Source organism: Anopheles funestus, chromosome 2RL, assembly GCF_943734845.2.
Source record: "Anopheles funestus chromosome 2RL, idAnoFuneDA-416_04, whole genome shotgun sequence".
NCBI lineage: Eukaryota > Metazoa > Arthropoda > Insecta > Diptera > Culicidae > Anopheles > Anopheles funestus.
The window spans coordinates 76,579,382-76,601,455 of NC_064598.1; the positions used below are offsets into that span (position 1 = coordinate 76,579,382).

The following is a 22,074-nucleotide window of genomic DNA, read 5'->3' on the forward strand; positions in this document are numbered from 1 at the left end:
TGGCCGTCCCTGAATAATTTGTTCCCGAATGTAGATGTAACGTGGGCTGTAGCACCGGTTCTAACATTACAACCAGATGGTAGTTTAAATTACCGAATGCTTTCCCAATTCGCTCCAAACAAACTACATTGTCATCGGGTGGTCGGGCGAATCCTTGGCAAAGCTGAAAAGCCACTCCTGAAGTGTGGCACCAAGCAGGCACACACACTGGGAAACCTTGCACTGCCAGGTTCCCATTCCAAAATCCCACGACCGATAGATGACTTGCTTGCAGGACTGACAAGATGGAGCAGTAAGGTGGCAGCAGGTGCAGGTCAGTGAATGACATGACTTCAGGCCGGTTCAGGTTTTTGAGGGAAAAACAACCGAAACATCTTCGCCCACAGTGCTGCCGAAGGACGAAACACTAACCAGTGCCCGGATTTGATCACAAAACCGAAAGTGCCTCTCGACGAGGATACTGGATTGCAATAACATCTTGTTCGAAATCAAAATCTCTTCTCCCCCAGCTGTCCCACCCAAAACAGACCAAAACACACACACACCCACACACCGAGAAGAATTTTGGTCGTGGTTTTTGGTCGTGAAAATGAACCGGAGCGAAATGGAACGGTAAACAACGGGGGGAGGAACGGAAGTTGCTTTCCGGTTGTCCAAACCGACAAATCAACGTTTGTATGTTTTCCACACCGGAATGATATTGTTTTTCAGTGAAGGGTACTGTGTTTGTCCAGGGTATCGTTGTCGTAGCATAAATTAAGGATTTGCTGCTGTTAGAGCTAGCTGTAATGAAGAACCGACAAATGCGGTACGCTTCACTTGCGGTCACAGGGACATCCAAATCCTTTCGGTTTGTATCATACAAATTTCAATTTCCTTTCGAAGTGTATGTGTTTGTTCGTTGGTTGCTAAAGAAAGAGGTTAAACTTTATACGGCAAATGTGTGTACATTACCCGCAACTTGTTCTATCTTCGGGTTCGGGTATTGAAGAAGGGATACTTCGACACACATAATCACAGGTTTGCCAAATGTTCAATTAGCCGATTTGTTGTTGTTGCTGTTGATGCAATGAGTATTCCTGTTTCTTGCCCAAACCGGTCAAAGAGTCAAACCATGTACCATTCGTCAACAGTGTGAGTGCCATTCACACACACCCACACATGTTGGTGGGTAGGTTTAGATCATTTGTGTTTTGAAGTGTACTTCATCAGACGAGATAGACGATGTTGTAATATGGATTGAATTTAAAATCATCCACCAACGGGGAGCGCACATAATTAAAGCTCACTAAATCAACTGACACGGTCAACAGTGAGTGTGCGTGTTGCCACATACGGATACGGATGCCCGAGGCTCAACAGATGCTTGACATTGACACCGTGTACACAGCCGTGCTACCAATCCGTTGATTACGCTAATCAACCCGGTATGGCATGTTAATGTCTGTTTACTGAAACAATGTTTGTGCTGAAAGCTAAGCTAACAAAAACTTTCCACTCGGTTTGAAAAAAAGGGAAGGGAAATTGATAGAGCTAATGTGCTTTTCATCAGCAAGTGTCTATGATAAACGAATCGTTTGTCGAATGTCCAGAATGATAATGGATTATTGACAGCTAATGTAGTGTCAAGTATCAAATCGTTCGCTAAACTATGGTTTGAGTGCATGGAAAGTGAAACAAAATGTTTATTTCTATAACGGTTTCCTAAAAAAAAATGGGAATGGGGTTTAGGAATCATTCAACTATTACGTAACGTAAAAATTGAGATTTTTTATCCCGTCCATCCCCATCGTTACAAAATGTAACGCTGGAAACATTTTGCCTCTATTATTAACGTAATAGTTTGGCGAACTCTTCTCTTCACTCCCTTTCAGAAAAAATAAGAAAAGAGTTTTAATAACTTTTGTCATGCTGATGGACTTCATCGATACTTTTCATCTGCCGTTATGTTAAACGATCGTATCACAATGATCTTTTGAAAATTACATAGAAATTCTGTTTTATTTGTATGTTTGTAAAATTATTTTGCATAAATTAAAACTTTTTAAAAAGTTTGTTTTTTACATTTACAAAGTATAGCAACCATGGCCGTCCTGTGATTAGATTTTGAAAAATGCTTAGCTTTGACAAGCGGTCAGCTTCAGTTTTCTGAGGATTTTGCCGCAGAAAGTGACCAGTGCTTGGTAGGATGTTCTTCTTATATTTCGAATGATAAAACAGACAAAGGGGTTCTATTTTCATAAAATAATTAAATGCATTATTCCATGATAATTTGTGCTCGGCGAGCATAATTTGATCTCGGTGATTACGGTGATTACGGTGATTGACATTGGTCCTACAATCCAATCTAAGGATTCTTGTCGGGAGGCGAAAGTGACTTTCTTCACTGATGTCCTACAATCCAATCTAAGGATTCTTGTCGGGATGCGAGTGTGACTTTCTTCACTGATGTCCTCTGAGGGAGTCCATTTTGGCGATGATCGATCATTGCGGAATTTACGTAAGGAAAGTGTCGGACAGTGCTTTATTTTGCATCCTTCCTAATCACACTATCGCTTATTCATTCAATAGCTGATATTTTTCACCCATGTATTAAAAATCCAGAATTTGAGACGTAGTTTTTGGTTTTCTACGTAACACAAATTAAAAATCCTCTCGTCCTCTCTGTGTAACAAAACGAAACCACCCACCCCTTCCAGTATTACGTAGTTGATGAAAACTCCTTTTACCTTTTTCGTATTGCATACTTTTGGGCGTAATGCAGATGATTATATGCATTAATATGCTCCTAAAAATATTCGATTCCATTTTTTTCTTTAATTTTCAGTATTAACCCTTTAACATAATTTTTGAAAACGTTGAAGCCTTGGCTGGTTAAATGATGCTTACTGCTTGTAGGTTGTAGTTGGTGTAAATGTTGAAAATGCTTTCTACTAACACTGTTCAATTAAAATGTAAGTAAAAAGAAATGAATAACATATAACTAGATTTATTCTAAGAAGGGCTTAGACAACAGTGATTTGCAAAAAGTAAACGAAAAAAAAAGTTTTCCTTCCTATTCATCATCAATTCATATACGCTAACGAGTATCATCTTAGTGAAGAGCACATACAAAAAATTATCCCATTAAAGGACGACCCATCTTCCCTTCCAACGATCATTTGCGGAGTACTTGTTCCTATGAATGAGCTAAATTTTCAATTACTTTCCATCGCGTATCCTTACCACCCAGCATACACTGCACCCTATCAAAAAGAGCCAGCTCATGCTCTTTCCCCACCAAGGCGTAAAGCATAATGGCAAACGAACGAAACAGTTTGGCAAAAAAAATCGGTTCTTACCACATTTACTTCGAGCAAGGCACGTCGGAGCAAGAGGAAGATACAAGGGTCATGGCAGGGCAAAATATGTGCCCGGAAACTGAAACGCCACGGTTCCGGAACTTGTATTTTGTTAATTATAATTTAATTATGTCACGAAGAAACGAACCCTCCCCGGGCGGACTGTGTTTGGTGCGTCTTTTTTTGTCCTTTAAGAGCTGCTACTGTTGTTGTAGGCAGTCCGATATGCACGATTCTTTCAAGATTTCTGTACAAGCGGAATAATGCGAACGAACTTTGAACAATCCCAACCTCGGTTGCGCCCTAGCGATGGAAACAAAAGGCACAACCAGTGCGCAGCAGTTTTTTTTCCCTTTTCCTCTTTTGTTTCTCCAAAGGAAACAACAGTACTGTGGTAGTACAAAAAGCAGCAGAGGTGTTAAGGGAGGGCACTTTGGTTGGTATGCAATGTCGTTGGCTACATCGCGGTAGCACTCGGGGAATTAAATCAGAAATTTCCGGTAACTACTGATGCCATTTGGAAGTAACAGAAATGAAAAATGAAGTATTCTTGTTAAAGTCAACATAAAATAAGCACTACTTTTCTTATGTAGCGTTTATCGTTCAAATTTTTGTTGTGCGTCAGGTTTTCTTCGAAGTGAAAATGTTTTAAATTTTATTTACTGCTCACTCTGTATAGCATTGTTCAGCAGCTGGATAAATGGGAGAACAATTTTCAGGGGAATATGTTTTTTTTTTGAGAAACATAAACTAAACAACAATCGTAGCCAAGTAAATTGTATTTGTTCTTAAAACAAAACAATAACCAAAACAATTTCAATATGAATATATGTACATGAATTTCAATATTTTATGTTTTATGTTTCTTTATGTTTTACATCCAAAGCATTACAATTTGTATGAAATATTTACAATACCATAAAAAACTAAAATATATTGTTCAGATGAATGAAAATTTAATAAACGACCATGCGACTCCATCGAAGATTTATGTATGTTGTGCGCCACGTTTTCTTCCAAGGATTAAGGAGTAACAAAAAGAAACATTTTAATCTATCTAAACATGAATACTTAGATATAAATTGCGCCTTTAGTTAAGGTAGTTGAGATAATATAATTTATAAACAGTTATTATATTTCTCCAGATGAAAGGAATAAACGACCATGCGCCTCCATCGAAGGTTCATCAAAATAAATACAAATTTGTCTATTTGATTCTAAAGATTGATGATGGTACTGAAGATGTAAATTAGTTTTACAACATTTATATTCGTTAACTAATTGAATGAATAGGAATGTGTATGTTGCTCCTAGCGACCATTTTTAAGTTTATTCTTACTTAAGTTTATTACTTATTCACTTCACTCAATATAAATACCATCACCGGAAAAGAAAGCTTGGAATAGTTCCAGTTCCCATTCTCTGCAGTTGATGCGATGAGTGTGCGAATGAGCTACGTTTGTTTGGCTAAGTACAAACGCTTTGAACGAGCTTTTCTTTCACGCACACACTAATGTGAATAATATTCTTACAATGAAGCACAGATAACAGCGTCAAACCATCGTCCATTTGCTCTAAGGGCTACAGCACTTACCTCGCCTTAGCTAAGCTAAGAAATATTCTTACAGCTTAGTTATACTTCCCTTCTACCTTCGCAATGACACACCGGAAGGTGGTGAATAATTTTCGGGATAGATCGTAACCAGCAGCGTTCCGACGAGCAATGGGGAAATAATTCGCAATTGTCTGATCTGAAGAATGCTAGGAAACTGGCGCAAAATTTCACTCTCCTCAAAAAGGGCTAATTCCATTTCCGTTGGCATGTTCCCGGCAGGCAAAAATGAGGCCGCTGATCAAAGGGCACGTTCATCGCTAGCGCCAAAGGTAGTGACTGCTTGGCCGCAATTTGTACGATAAACAAAGGCACTTCAATGAACGGCTTCGCCAGATCGGCCTTCGGCGAATGATTTAACATTAGACGAATCTGTCAATCTTTGTCTCTCGATTTCAAGGAAGGAAAGAGCTTTTTTTATTTACCGGAAAATGTCATCAGCTTCGGTGAACGAAGAAATTATTCTTGAGCTGGTTATAAGATCCTCTTGCTTAGGCGTCAATTGTTAGAAGGTCACCGGTTGGGCTTGCATGATTTATGAGAAATGGAAAAAATGAACGAATCGCTATGAAATGTTTGATATGAAAGTAGAAATTCTTTGTAGTTAGAGTGAACTGTTTGATGAATCTTTTGCGAAAAATGTCGTAGATCATATTCGATTAAATATATTAGTTCAAATAGTTAGTTTTATAATAGAAAAAAAAGAAATCAAATATAATTTCGCTTTTGAATCCTCATTTAAATTTTAAATAAATGTATTATACTACTTTTTCCAATCGCAAAGTAAAGCTCGACAAAAAATGTAATATCTTGTAACAGTTTAAATGTTAAATACTAAAACTTTAACTTAATGATTAAAGAGTAAAGAACACTAAAATTGTTGCTCTTACAGAAATGTAATTTAATTTCACAAATCATTAGTGTTTTTATTCCGTACAAGATTAAGAAAACAGAACACATCGTAGAGCGTACATGAAGCAAACAGAAGTATTTCTACGACCGTCACTAAAACCACACATCAGTTTCCCGAACGAAAGGGCAATAACTTCCACCACTTTCACCCGTACAAGTTTCATGCCGTGCTGTCAAACAGCATCGTAATGTTTATCCTCGCACGTGAGATGCAAATTCCTGCCCTACACCATAACAAAACGTCACGAGATTGCGGTCTAAGCCGCTTTCACCATCAAATTTATTTCGCCGGTTAGCTAGAGCGGTGATAAATAAAACCATTCTTCATCTGACCCTTCCGAGCCGTGTCAAGCGGGGTGGCGTTCGGTGAAAGCGGGAATGTATGATTTAGATACCGAGGGCCTAAAAATAACCCATTCAAAATTGTCACCCGTAACAGGGTTTTACTTTCAGCCGTACCGGGCGTACCGAGTGTTCGCTGGTAGGTCATAAATATTTGGCCCCAAGCCCTTCAACGATGCGTGGCGATGTACAAGTTTATCTATTTATGTGGACGGATTATAAAAATTGCTACTCACTTCACCCGTCCGCACCATTAACCGCGGTCGGGGTTGTGGTGTGGCACGTTGAAGGTGGAAAGTGAAACCTTACATACTGTACTAGTGATGGGATGTTGTTATACGATTATGCTACTTACGGTTTTATGTCCTCTATACTGTTTGCCTCTTTCTACATTTCTCACTTTATTTGCAAACATTGAGTGGATTTAAAGCTTCACCGTTTTTTCCTTTTTTTTTTTTGCTACCTATCCACTAGCACAATGACCTCCAATAAAAGAGAACAATAATAAAGATGGCACACTGTCACATTAGACGCACGGTAAAAGGGCCACTGTTGAATACTGGCCCGGGCCCGAACTTTCATCCGGAAGCCGATGCCGAGACCAATGCGGCAATTCAGGTCCGCAGCAAAAGTCATTTATTTTCATTTGAACCGCACACGCATTGTCATCATGACGCCATCCCATATTAAGTTCCATCCACCGTGGTGGTTTGAGATTGTTTTCCTTTCTCCGTTTTTTTTTTTTTTGATTTTTGCTTCAATGTTTCACTGCATCGCATCTTTCGGTTTTCCTTTTCAAAGGACGGAGTTTTTTTTGTTGTTATTATTGTTGCACTTTAACGCTTTGTTTTGTGTTCGCTTGATTTGGTTTCGAATCAATTTCAATTAGGTTGCAAATATGGTTTTTGCCGGCTTCTCACTATGAAAGGAAATGGTGAAGCCTTTTTCTTACGGTGGTTTCAACCAGGGCCACAAGAAACCTACCGTTGGCTGAACTTCCAACGTAAAGCTTTGACCCCGGGATTTCTGCTCACTTAAGTGATCTTAATCTACTGTTTTGGGGGGGTGGGTTTAGCTTTTATTTGATGCTTTTACGGTGCGAACGGGATGGGGTCACTATTTTGCAAAAACCCGTTCCCGCTTTCTTTCCCCTTTTCCACGACCGACCGGCTTCATGGAAGACCATTTTTTGTTCGATTTTATGCGAACGATAAATTTGTCAGTAATGGAACGCTTCATAAAGTAATACTTGGGAATGGGAGACGATTTCGTTTGCCGTTGTGTGTATGTGTGTGTGTGTCTGTGCGCGCTTTTCTTTCGCGCTTTCTTTCGCGCGGAAGGATTGTTGGGCGTATCGTGAATGCGCGGGCGGGCCAAGAGTTTTATTGCGTTTGCTATGGCTTTTTGTTTGGTGAATGGTTACGCTTGTCTAGATAAAGTCACGCAAAGTCACGACGGTTTTCTGGCGTTTGCAAGGTGATGGGTGTGGGCAAGGATTAGCGGAGAACGGAGCGCTCAGGGGAGTGATTATGCTGAGTTCTGTATTTTGCGTAGCGATCGGGTTAGATAGACTAGTATTTTTTCGGAACATTTGCATAAGCAAAAAGGGTCGTCGAGCTTTTGGAGTTGATTGAGAGTGCTAGAAGAATGTTGTGGGAAAAAAAATACATTTTAGTTTATCATTTTCCTGTCACAGTTTATATTTATATAACTATGTAATATGATACTTTTTTATTGTATTTTTTTAATATAAATATTCACTATTCAGTCATAAATTTATATGCTCAAACTGTTCAATTATAGTATGTTGAATTTACGTCTCTCCTCACGCTCTCCAGTTTTTTAAGTTATCTTTTTGTAGTGATTGTATGTATAGCGAAAAAGAATTTTTTATATAAAAAACGGTGAAATGCTTGAATTAAAATTATTGTATTCAATATATTCCTTTTTTTAATACGCTCCTGAAAAAGTATTATGATTTAATATTAATAATTATGGTTTTTTTTACCCTTCCACGCCCAAGGGAAACATTTTTCCCATCTACAAAAAATCGATAATTTTTTAAAACGAATTATCAAAATTAAATGTCTATCAAAGGCAGTAAATATCTTTCTGAACGAATAAATGAAGAAAAACGGTAAAATGTTATTGCGTCAAAAACACATACATGTATTTTGTGCAACGTTCATTTGAGCTTCACAAGTGTATGTAATTGTTTCGTGGAAAACCATAAATATCTATATATTTTACTTTTCTAGGAAGTTTTATAATGTAATTTTTATTAAAAATCAAAAATAAAAAAAAATACCGACATACAAAACCAACTTCGTACTTTATTTACTTTCATGGTCTGTAAGGAAATTTTTTTTCCATTAAATTATAGAAAACTTACACATTTTGCTATGTTTCTCTGGGAATATTTTCTTATTTTACACCCCTAATAGCTAAAATATTGTGTTGTATTGGCATTTTAAGTCTTGGATAGTTTATGGACCTGAAGGAGTTAAGTACACACAAAATCACTATAATGGCTACTTTTCGTGCATTCTAGTGCATTTCTATTCCTAAAATTCCTGCAGCGTCAATTCAAATTTATGCTTCAATTTATGGGTAAATGAAAAAAGGAGTTAAAACAAGAAGAATTTACAGAACTTAGAAATTAAATTGCATCGACAACTATCGGGGAAAAAAGTGTTTAAACAGTAGATTAATTAATTTGGAAAGAAATTCTCATGAACTTTGTAAATATACCAAATGCATGTGCTTACAAAGTTCAACTAATTTGCTCGAAATTATGCAAATTAAATATTCAATTACCCTCCAGATACGCTGTGTCAGCAATTAAGCACGATGGGAACATTCAGCAAAGATGGTAAGATTATTGCTCCAGTGTCAAAAGATGTTACAAAATCAATTTAACTTTCACCCATTTACGCTACTGTCAACAAAACACGTCCTGTGGCACCTTCCAGCAAACGCTGCCATTGTGTATTGTGCACGGAAAGTAGTTTCAGTGCCGGTTGTGTCGGATTGTTTTAAGCCCACCTTGAAAAGCTTCCACCCCGGACGGGCGACCAGGAGTGTGTGTGTAGATTAACTTTTCCACCTTTCTCCGTATGATTTATGCTCGTTAGCGAGATTTACGAGCTAGATCACAGCTCAGCGTGTGGGAGTGCTGAAGCTTTAACACCAATTTCAGCCGGCTTTTCGAATGCCTTTTGATCGCGCGACTAATCGTGCTGCTTATATGTCGTAATGAAAGGTGGGAAATTGGGTGGAAATTGATGTTTGAAAAATAACGAGCTTTACGTGACCAAGGTTCACTAAGACCGCGTCTAATGATGTGTCATATTTGTTTGCCAACAGATTCATTCCACCACCCTTAAACAGTAGAAAGCTTCTTCAAAGGTGTGTGTTTGATTGGTTTCTGTACAAAGTGGCAACTGTTTCAACCCTGTCACCAATCACTGGTGGTAGCTTTAGTACCCGTAAGCATTCGTAAAATCCGGTCACAAGCGCAACTTTACTGACAGTAAACATTCGCACATTCGAAGATGGAATAAATAAATTAATGGCCTCACCGACAGCACCGTAAAGCAGTGTTTTCCTGTGTGAAACGATTATAAGCGGTTCGTGACAAACACGATCGAAATCTAGCATGTGGCAAGAATTATTGCCAGCACTGCCAGCAAAACGAGCATAAAGAGTAATGCTTTTACTCGGGCTTTCGTTCGATTTCCCATACATCATCTTAATGACTTTCAAGCAGCTTGTTATCACGTGGCAGACACTACTGTTAAATGTCGTTCAATCAAAGATGTTTCTTGTGATAAAACTCTCGTTCACCTCAAAACAGGGAGGGCATTGTTTCCCCCCCCCCCCCCCCTCCCCATCATAATGGTTTACATGGATTTAAAACACATAAGCCTGATGAAGGTACTTTCCATCTCTTTGCATATATGTATTCACACCGTAAAAGCTTCTTTAGTGGAACTTTAACAAAAAAAATCCGCTACTCTTCACCCGCGATTAAAAGCAAAATTCCAACCCAATTTCCACTGTATGTGTGCGGAAAATGTGTAGCATGAATGTAGTTTTCATTATGCGCATAATTTCATAATTTAGCATTTGTAAACAGTTTTCCAAGAGATGATGCTTTACCGACCGTACTCGTTCACCCTGTGCAGCATCCATCTTGTTTTATGTGATGAAACAATTGCACCCTCATTGGTTGGTGGTGTGTTGGTTTCGGGGATAGGTTTTTCCTGCAAGAAATCACTCCTTTTTTTGCTAGGATAATTTACTTCCCATCCCGCTGGCAAAAGATGCCGCACGGTGGGGGACGGGTACCATTTATTTTAAGCTACGAACGCCAACAACGTTAACAGAAGTGGGGCAGATTTTGTGCTTTAATGTTTGGCCACTCGGCCCGGCATTAAGGCGTTCCGAGCATTACTTTGCACCAAATTAGCACTTTAGAAATGTGCGAAAGTTTTCGCACACAATGGCGCACAGACACCGCGATGTTGTTGGTCGGTTTGATGGTTGGGATGTGAGAAAACGCAACTTTCCATTCACTATTCATCGCGGAACGTAACAAAAGCTCAAACATTCATCATTTTCCTTCTTTTATTTCTTTTTTGCAAAAGGTGAAGGAGTGGGATCAGAAAACGGGGCTGAAGTTCATAGTCCCAAAAAAAGGGATAGAATTGGAAGTTAAAGCACATCACCATTCCGTCGAATACGGTGGTACGCGCGAACCGGCTAATGAAGGTTATATTAGCAGCTCACTCACAGTAGCAAAACCCCTTTTTGAATGTGCAAAGCAGCTCATTTTCCGACCATCCACCAAATAAACGCTTCTTTATACGGTGCTCCAAATTTAAAAAGCATTCAGCTCGAGGGTGGCTTTTGTTTTTCTCCCGTTTGACGTTTTTTTTTGTGAGTTGTTGCTATTTTAATGGTAACCATTCTTCATTCAAGCTGGAGCTCGTACTGTAAATGATCACTCAAAGCGGGGCTTGTGTTTTTTGTTGTTGTTGTTATTTAAATATTAAAGCAATAAAAAGGGGAGGAAATTATTCTGCCCAAGCAGATTGTTTTTTTTTCTTTCATTTTACGGCCTTGGATTCATGACGATTGCTTTCGCTTGTTTAAAAATTCTCACGCGTCCTCATTGTTTTAACCTTTATTTTACCGTGTTTTTGTTGTTTTTTTTTTCTTTTTTGATGTTGTTATTGTGCCTACTGGCCCAGTTACCGTAGCAAAGGATCGCTTTTCATTCATTAAACAATACCCCAGCTTAAAGGAATGTGAAAAGTAGAGCTCGAAACTTTTCCATTTTCGGTGTCATACTTTTGGACATTTCAGGAGGGTTTTTTGCGCGGCACATCAAATCAAGCTTAGCAAATTGTGTCGTATACTGCTTCCCTATGGCTCGCAGCGTAACAAACGAAAGAATGGTTTAAGTGTATCGGAACACCGGGGTGCTTCGAATATGATGAATTTTGAAGTGGATTTGCATGAGTAAAATTAATCAACCAGTGGGACACGGACAAGAAGGTATAACATTTCCGTAAGGTTCGTTAGTCCTTAATGTGTATGATTTTTTTTGTGTGATTGATCATTACTTAGAGGAATATTTGAATAACCTCAAGAAAAGGAAAAAACGCTTTATAACGCTATAAACACTTTAGAGTTGAAACATCTTCGATGCTCCAGCCCTGTTATTCTCCATTCCTCTCTGCGCGTTTGATAGAGTGACCTCCAATCTTCATTCCCATTACTAGCCAGAATTGCCCTCTTCTTAGAGTACTTTCTTCAGTACTTTCCGGAACTCCAGTATCCGGAAATCCGCTCTCGTCTTCATGATTCGTCTTCTCTTTCTTTTTCTTAGCTTAAGCCAATATCTTTGTAAAACCCACGTGGCAAACAAATGAATGCTTATTATGACAAAAATTTTAATAATAATTTCCAGATTGTTGTTAATTCTATGTGTTAGAAGATTTCTAGATTTTCTTTAACTTTCTGCAGTTACAGATTTACTGCAGAAAAAGACTTACACCCCTACATTCTGACAGCTTGTTGAGACCTTATCTCGCCACTTTTATAACAGGTTTCAACATTATCTGTATTGCTTACATTATTATAAAGAATGAGCTGCTACTGTGAGGGGATGTTGGCCTATTCTTCTGAACACGTAGTGACTGTTTACTAGCTTTAATTCAATTATCTGAACAATCGTATCCTGATGGATACTCATGACTTAATTACAGACATCTATTGTAAAGAATTATTGCTCTGCCTTCTGAAGAATCAAAGCCTAGTCCGATGTGTTGTAAACCCTCTTCAATTCTAGCTTCTCATGTCGATAAATACGTCAGAAGGTTGAAGAAATTATCTTTATCGCCTATGATGGTACTGCAATCGTTGTGATTCAGATAAAACCAGCTTTGCAATTTACTCTCTCATAGAAAAAAGTCAGACGCCCGTATTTAAATTGCAGTGCTTGTGTTAAACAGACCAGTTATTTTCTAATCCAATTACCGGTAAATTGAGCTCTTAGCTATGGTCGGAATTATTGATAAATAACTCCAAGGCTTCGATGCTTTACAGATCGGAACCAATTAGTACGATGCTATGCTAATGGTAACCTCTACAATTTCTAGTTCTATGTTTATCCGTTAAAATAATCGGATTAAACCTCTTCAGAACACAGGGTAGACAATTGTATACACAATTTTAAGCATTTTCATCAAAGTTTAATTGGAAGAACAAGAAAGATAAACAAAACGTTTTATCTAAAACGCGATAAACAACAAACCTTGAAATAGTTTGTGAAATATAAAACTAAATATTCGTGGTCATCGTTAGTGTAACTGTTTTACTTTTATTGGTAAACGTTTTATAGTTAACATGATCGAAATGCCATCGAGTATCTTTATAGAAAATCACATATAAAACATGAAACCAAACCAGCGAAATGATTGCAATTTTATTGTCAATCAAAACACTTACAAAAGAAAAAAAATACATAAAAGAAAAGCATTACTACATGAACGATATCTCCCCTAAAACAACCATCAATCCAATGAGTCTGCCGTTGCTAAAAGAAAAAAAAACAACCCAAACTACATACCCGCATCTACCAACGACGACTAGAAAAAAAGAGAACAAAAAATGGAATCACAAATAAATCAAACTCGCACTTGTTTTCCGGCCATTTCGAGGTACAGGAGGTACACCGAAGGATGGAAAATGAAGCGTTTCCGGCCCCAAGTAGTCAGTCAGTAGTCGCTCGCAATAATCTTACAACCAGGCAGGGAATGGGAGCAACATAATCCATGAGCACCACCCTCGCTGCACTGGCTGGGGCCGGAATCCGTTTACACGTTTCTTATGTTTCCTGATTCGTGCAACGTTGGGCCACCATGCTGTGTTTTTCTGCCTTCGTGCGTTTCCATTTCGCGAGGGGTGTTTTGTCTTTTCCTTTTTTTCTAGCGTTTATGTACTACTAGTGCACACGATGTACCATTAATGTGATTTTTGTACGACATTTATTGTATGATTATGCATCGAATCTTTTATCCTCCAAACATTCTTTAGGGCTTAAATGGAGGAAATTGTTGTTGGTTGCTTGAATCGAAAATGATTTTTTTTTTTTGTAAATTAAAGAAGACTTTCAGTGACATGTTATGTAGAAAATATGTAGTAGTATATATATATGTTATGTAAAAAAATATTTCGAAAATACTTTCTTCCTCAAAAAAGTCATGAAGTCATAGTCAAAAAGGCTAAAGAGTAAAAGAACAATTAATTATTTCAATCGTACTAGGAAACGTACCACAAACTTCATATGCACCGTTTAGACATACCTTGAAGGCAATCACGCATCGCCAGGGGTAGACGAATCTTAACTCGTTCTTACTTCTGGAACACAAATTCCCGTTCAATTTGGTTGCGGTTGCCAAGGACTAACAGGGTCCTTGGGACTAGTCGTCTGCCTTTGCCTACCTCAATTTAAAGTCCGCCCGAATGTCCCCGGTGGGTGCCCCAACCGTACCGAAGTAACACGAGGCAAACTAACTACTACAGAAGAAAAAAGCCCCAACTCGTCGAAATCAGTGTGAGTTAGAGAGTGCTCGGGTGGAATGGATTTAGAGTAACGCTTAAGTACTAAAGAAGAGAAAATGTTTCTCTTCGAGCAATCCTTTTTACATTAAAAAAATAACTAAATACCTCTCACAGCATCCCTGAGTGGAATGATATGTGAGCGATGAGAGAAAAACGCCTATCGCTAAAGAATTCTCTTTTACTCGCTTTCTGTTATGCTCTCTCGTGCTAATCATATAAACGTTCCCGGTCTCTACCAAAGCTTGTCTCTATGCCATGCTGTAGAGACCAAACCCAATCGCTTTCGGTTCGTCGTTGGCGTTCGGCCATCAACATCAGTTTTCATCCAGTTCGTGCTCGTACGAAAAGTGGTTGCGCAACCGAACCGAACGAAGGCCATCATGATTGGGGAGGCCGTTTTCTTTAACCGATTTTGCCCGTAGACTAGCGCGACCGGTGCCACCGCTTCTCAGTAGCCAACGAGAATCGACCCGTTTCGGAACGGATTTTTCCAGTCGGTCCAGTGATTCGAGCCCATAAACGAGAAGAATCTTTACCCAGAGTGCGTTTTTTCTTCCGCTAGTGACCAATTCCGTGGTGCGTCATTCGAACGGTACGGTTGTTTCGTTGTTGGGGTTTGGGAATCTCCGCGCGATATCGAAATATCAAACGTGTGTTTGCGGAAAATATTAGCAAGGTTTGTGAAGGAAATATAATAGTTTTGCCAAGGGCGCGACAAGATTTACAATTTACCAGTTGTGCATGTGATTTTCATTTGCCGGAAGAAAAATTTGAACGTGACATCGCGCGGGCGTGTGCGTGTGTAGTAGTTGTGTTTACGTGTATTATGTACTGTGTGGACGATGTTGGGTGTGCCTTCAAAAAAGGGTGGCTTTGTGTGTCATTTGCTGTTCCTGATAGTGCGCTCAAATGGTTAGCCAAACAAAAAAAAGTCCAATTGCGTGTGATAATTAAATCACTGATCAACGCCCTCAGTGCGTGTGATTCTTGTGCATGTCTTCCGCAAAGTTCAACGTACGAACGTGGTCAAACTTTCTCCGCCAACATCCAACAGTAGGGGACCACCGGTCATGGATAAAAGAGTGCAAAATATAACACCACAGTGAATGGGAAAATAAAAGCGAAAAATGGATAAAACAAAGAAGAGGAACAAAAAAAGGAAACAAATCCTCTCATCATTATCACTCAGCAACCGCATCGGGAAAAGTGGATAAATCCAATTACTCACCAGACTCGAAACTGACCGTACAAGTTGGATGATGATAAGCGCAGAGTGAACCAAACACCGGACGCTTTCCACTTTTCGGGAGGTGGTTCCGTTCCGTTCGGGTTCATGCGTTCCCACTACACAAAATGAGCCCAAACTTTTCATCCCACAATTTGCTGATTTTATCTCAGCTTAAACAAAAAAAGGAAGCCAAAACTCAAAAAAACGGAACCCCCAAAAGTGTGATTCAGTCAAAACGAACGTAATTCCGTATTTTTAAGCCAAATTTTGCAATGCAATCAAAGTTCATTACGATGGAAAACCTTTTTTTCCTTCTCATTTCTTTATTTCTTTATTTACTATCATCCTACTTATATTCGTTCTATTTTGATTCTTTCATGTACTTCTACTATCATGCTTTTCGCTTTGCTGTTAAGCTTCTTGATTTGGACAAAAGCTTTCAACCCTTCAAAATCAACCCTTATTTTTTCGCTTCATTTCATTTAAAAGAGATTTTCAGTTTCTTGAGTTTTGTTTTTAATTAGCTTATACGTTTTTTTTAATTTTTTATTTTTGTTAAATTTTAAGCTAAAGTATTTATAAAAAAAATACAATTATTTTTTTTTTTGTAGAAGGGGACTAAAATGTAGTACAAGAAACATTTAACGTAATTCATGAAGAATCGTAGCCTAAACCACTCTTCACAACGAACTGTTGTCCACGCTAACATTCCTACTAAGTATTCAACATCGTATTTTAAACATGATTAAGTTTACTTCAAAAGCGTTGCTAAGCAAAAAAAGGCATTTCCCGTCATGCCTTCTTCGTACACATTTATATTAACCACAGCTTCAGCGTCGTAAGTCCGTCCCTGCTGGAGGGTCAAAATATCGAAAATATCGTTTAAATTTTCGTAACGTGCGGTGTTACTTGATACACCATCACTTCAGGAGAATGAGGGAGAATATCGGTAACGATGTCTAGTCGAGGTGTTTGAAGATTAACTGACTGGAATTCGAGCTCTCCACTTCGTTTATCCTCACAAATGCGTTTTTGTTTTTTTTTTGCTACAAGTTGTGCTACCGTGTAGCTCGAGTTGGTGTAGCTTTAATTTCACCCAAAAGCAACCCTACCCGACACAAAGCTTGCTCGTCAGGTTAAAGGTCAACGGAGTAGCAACAACGAGGAAAGAGTTTTTTTTTTCGTCTCTTTTTTGCGTTATGTCATCAGCGGGCATCTCATATCCGACCATGAAGGACACCATCCGGAAAAGAAGCTAAAACGATAATCGAAAAAAAGAGAGACAAACAGCACGAGAGACGGGCAAAAATGAGAGCGAGAGATTGCAGGAAGTGTAAAAGCATCGTACAAAAGTCAGCAAACCAACGATGGATGCAAAAATAAAGCTAACACAAAAAACCACAATCGGAAACAACCTGCTGATAAAGGACGTGGAGGTGTAATTTGCCGGATTGTCCTGACCGGCACGTCCGCCTTCTATGGTGGAGACGCCTGGTATGCGTGTCTGTCTTAAGCTCGTCACCTTCACAGGTTTCCATTCGATCTCTCGCTCTCTCTCTCTCCATCTCTCTCTCTCTCTCTTTCTCTTGTGCTTGGCTTGTTCTGTATGCTTGGTAGTCAAAGTGATAAATGGAAAGCCATTACGGCAAAAATAACATTCCCATGTGAGGTGAACGCGCGTACACGAGCGGCAAGGTGAGAAGCAAACAATTTTCTCACGTACTGCGAAGGTGCTTTGTGATGGGAAATAATAAAACAACATAAAAAATAGTTCGAAACAAAACAAAAAATGAAGAAAAAACCCACATAAGACGAACCCTGCAGCAGCACACAAGCGGCTAAAATATTACCGCACCGGTAAAGAGCGAAAGATCCACAGCAATCTTTGACGCTGTCAGTGTTTATATTTCTTCCTTTAAGTGTTTAAGTGTACGTGTGTATGTGTCGTTGGTTCTATTCATGTAGAATAGAATAGAGGGTATGGAAAAGTTTAACGAGCTTTGCTCTGTTCTAGTGTATGTGAACCCTTCGTTTGCTTATTTGTTTCTTTCTTTTTACCAAACGTTTATAAGCTGAACGCACAAGACAAGTGATCGAGACGGCAAACCGTGCGAAAATGGATAGTTTCCCTTAGCCAATCTTTATCGTATTCTTTTCCTGCTGCTCGTTACACATCCCAAGAGGCATCGAACGTTTATAAACATTGTTCTTTTTTGGGGTTTTCCCTTCTTTCCTTAGCTATTTGTCTGTCCTAGAAAAAAGAAAACACCGCGAGTTCAAAGGTTTCGAACTGTTGTGTGTGAATAACATCTACGAGTGGTGAAGTAAAACAAAAAAAAAACAACAACAAACCACACACACACACATTGCACAGTGGGTTCGTACGAGTGGTCAAAATTAGCATGAACCACTTTTGATTATTTTACCATTTTTTTTTGTTCCACGCCAGAGGACGTAAAACGCAAAAATTTACGACACGAGGTCGATTGTTAAAGAAGGTTCGCAACCTTTTTGGACAGTTTGATCTTCTGCCGCCTTCGGAAAGCCTTCGGAATTCCGGAATCTGGAAGGGCCGTGTGTGTTTGTGCCGGTTAATGGTGCGCCTGTGCTAAGAGACCGCCCACGGATACCGAGTACTAGCCAGACGCACACATTTGCTACTGGTTTTGCTCTCTCAAAAAAAAAACAAAAAACGAACAAATTCAACATCTGCGTGCTGTCATGGGAAAATAAACGGCAAAGGTCACCAAAAAAAATCAAACCGAAACAATAGAGAAAACCAAGAAAGGTAAGTCCGAAACGGATGCCCTAAAGTGGCTTAAGGCTGTGGCTCTGTCTCAGCAGGGATCGGGAGGGTTCTTTCAGTTTTTAAGGTTAGATTCAATTTGGAAAATTTCGAAATCAACCATAGAGAGCATGTTGTTCCCAAACCCACTTTCAATTTCGCTTTTCTAATCGTTTTTCTGTTCCAATTTTTGGTGCGCTTGCGAGCAAACGTAAAGGCGAACATCTTCTATTGACCTTCATTTAACTTAAGATAACTTCAAACCAAAAAAAAAAGCTCCTCCATTATTAAAATAATAAGAAAAACAATCAAAACTCATCCGAGGTGGAGCATCCTTATGTTTTGTCTTCTTTCATTGTTTCGAAGTATTGCCGTTTAAAGATGGGGCGGATGTGGAAAGCAAGAAGGGAGAAAGGTTGGACAAGAAAAGAACCGTATTTGGTTGTGGCAGATGTGGGTTTTCCATTTTCGAGAGCCAACACACGGTCGATATGATAGCCGGCAGCATGGTATGCCAACCATCCTTCGCTGTCGTATTTTAGAAGCGGGATAACACATTACTAAACACATCCACACAAAAAGAAAACTACCCCCGAAGGTGTATCACTGAGAACTGGTTTTGTGGTGCAAACCCAATATCAGAACGATCGAAACGTTCCGTTTATTTAAGCGTCCTTAGTCCTCATCCCACCATTTCCCAGCACGCATTGCTATTGTTACAGCAGATTAGGTCCAAATCAGGTCGAACACAGATTGGTTTCCGGTGCATGGTACGGTAAAAAGAAAAAAGCAGCCCAGAGTATGGTGCTTATTTTCTTTGGGAAATTAATCCATGAAATTGAAAATTGAATTCCTGCTCTTTTGTACACTATGCTGTTGTGAAGAGTTTTTTTATTTCTTACAATTTTGAGCTTAATGTGATATCACATATTACATTACTTGTAGCTCATAATTGGACTGAAGTGATGCAGTGAAGTGGGGTGTAGTTAAAACATAAAAAACAACACACCCTTAACGCGTGTGAAGTGCATGGTATTGACACATTTTTAACAAGCTTTTAAAAAAATAAAAAAATGACAACTCACACATATTTTGCTAAAAGTTTATCGGGTAGCGGTAAGCGAAAGGAAAAAGGAGGAAAAGATAACAACAGCAGCAAAAAAAAGCTCTATACATGTAGGACACCAGCTGGTTCCCAACCCAGGATATGCTGCCCGTTGTGACTCCAGCTGCGAAACTCGTTACACCAAAAACCATACCCACATCAGAGCTGTAAGCCCACTGGGACACATTTTACCCGACACTCACTTGAAATTGGAGGACAGTTGAGTGGTATGGGATGGGATGGTGAAAAGAAAAAAGAAAGCAGATAGCATATTGTGTACCACATCTGACATCAAAACGGAAACGAGATATTAAGCGTGTTAGTTGATTTCAAGGAAAACTTGAACGTATTTTAATGACACGAGATGATAAAAATACTTTGTATCATAGAGCTTGTCAGCATACCATTTATTCGCTTATTGCTGCACAGTATACAAACTAAAGTGCTTCAATATATGAAACCATTTGCCACAGAACATGGTGGTTTGTTTATAGAGGTGAGTGTATTTCATCTATGATAATTGAACTTAAATTGGTTGATGAAAAGCTGATCTCATGTTGATTGTTTATTTTATCGGGGGCATATTTATTTCAATATCTTAATTGATTCGATTGAACTATGGCTTGTGTCAGATTCTGTTGGTTTCACATTTCTTTGTAAATGCACAATTTCCACATTTAACAGTAAGCAAACAAACGATGAAAAAGTAATGTATGTCAATTTAACGTTAATTGAGAGATAATTCGTTTAAAGTTTATTATTATCAATTTACTTTTACAATTAACCATAATTGAGGTATTGAGTTATAGGTATTAAACCATGGGCAATTAATGTTTTTACCATCTTTCATTTAAATACCTAACATACGTTTACCTAAGTTTATTTAGTAGTTTACTTGTTAATTATAGACGAAATTCTATACCATTTCGTGTGGAGAATTCATAGCAATTATCATTTTCATTGTATTTTCATATTCTCACTTTTTTTTATTCAAATAGAACGGCCTGGGCGTATTGATTAATCCTAACTTACAAATAAAATATATTTAAACACCTTTCACCTTAACTGGGAGGTTTTTCTTCCTCCGAGTCGTGAAAGGGTACCTTATCCCGGGTGTGACATCTTCTCACTTATCTTTAAGTGCAATGCTATTGCTTTGTAGATAAAAACTATTTGTGTATTACATTCTAAATGGTTGGGACAATTAATGACTATTCGGCTACGTGGAACAAAATAAGTCCAGTAAGCCAGAAATGACCTGAGAGGTTGTTAAGCCAAAAAGAGAAAAGTTTTCGATACTAGTTTAATATCATTCTCAGCACACTGTTCAGCAACACTCTCTTAACCTCAATTTTATTCCTTTAAATTTTGGTGCAGGTTTGCCAAAAAGAAATTGCTTGAGTTGCTACAGGAACAAAAGCTTACTTATCAGCTGCCATTTTATTTACAAATACGATTACAATGCAAGGGATAGAGGTTTATTTGTCAATATAGGACACTTTATAACCACTTCATGAATATGGTATGGAATATATTAACTTCTGATCGAATTAATCCCGACATCCATGGAAGAGAAAAATCAGATTGATAAAGAGAGTAAGAAACTGAATTCAGAAGGTTCTGTAGCTTTTTTGAGATATTATCATAGCTAGTGTTTTAACGATATTTGCTTCGATTTTCCACTTACTTTTACAATCATTTACATATTGTTTGAAGCCTACGCTGCAATATAAAATATTGTGTAGCACAATAAACTACGAGAGTATTAAATCCAAAAATCAAAGATACTTCAACAAACCTGGTTGAAAATTTCAATAAAAATATTAGAATAGCGTTTTGAAGAAGAATAAAATGAAAATAATAATGAAATGGAACTTTAGACAAGATCAATCAACACTGTTAACGAATCGAAGAAAAAAGCGAGACTAAAAAAATACAAAATGTTAGTACGATGAAAACCCAAAAGTTATGCTACTTGTTTAAACTAAGTGACAAACTAAACTAAGCTAAACTAAGTGATAAATATAACAGTATCAGCGAAAGTGAATAAAAAACTAATTAAGCAATAGGTTTTAAATTGTTTCATTAACATCTAACATACGTATGTAGACGACCCAACATGCCGTGTGACATTGATATCCACTGTAATATTGGACGTATTTTATTGTATTCTCGAGTAATCACACCCCTAACTGAACGTTCACAGTACAACAGGCAACATGCAACTCAGATTTAAAATTTAAATATGTATATGCCTGAAGTGAACAAAAAAAAACCACAAAATCACACTTTTTACCATTTGTGTGTGAATATGCATTCTTAAACCACACGATAACAAATACCAGCTGATGGTTGTTTTTTTCTCACACCATTAATGGCTCTCTATCCTATGGATGCTTTTATTGTTTCCATTCGTTGTGCTATGGAAAGGATTGCCTCTCTTGTGCCATACCGACATCACTGCAATTTGCGTGCATTCCATCTTATCTCGTCTTTTGTTTTACTTCCCACTTCTACCGATGCGCCCATTATGTAGCACCCGATGTGCGAAAGCATTGTGTTTGGAGAGTGTAAAAGCACTTAAGATGATGTACATTCCGGGCAGGGTTTATGTTA

At 38.3% G+C, this 22,074-nt stretch overlaps 1 protein-coding gene across 4 annotated transcripts in view; it reads left to right on the forward strand.

The window, feature by feature from the left end:
- The first annotated feature begins 14,549 nt into the window (after window positions 1-14,549).
- LOC125763932 (uncharacterized protein DDB_G0271670-like) overlaps window positions 14,550-22,074 on the forward strand; it is a 39,378-nt gene continuing 31,853 nt past the window's right edge. Inside the window, exons 1-3 of one of the 4 annotated variants that reach the window (XM_049427670.1) lie at window positions 14,550-15,016; window positions 17,807-17,945; window positions 18,018-18,356. The gene's annotated coding sequence lies outside the window, so the exon portion shown is untranslated. Of the gene's footprint in view, window positions 15,017-17,806; window positions 18,357-22,074 lie in introns of all 4 variants that reach the window. The other 3 variants (XM_049427668.1, XM_049427669.1, XM_049427671.1) reach the window with 3 other exon arrangements.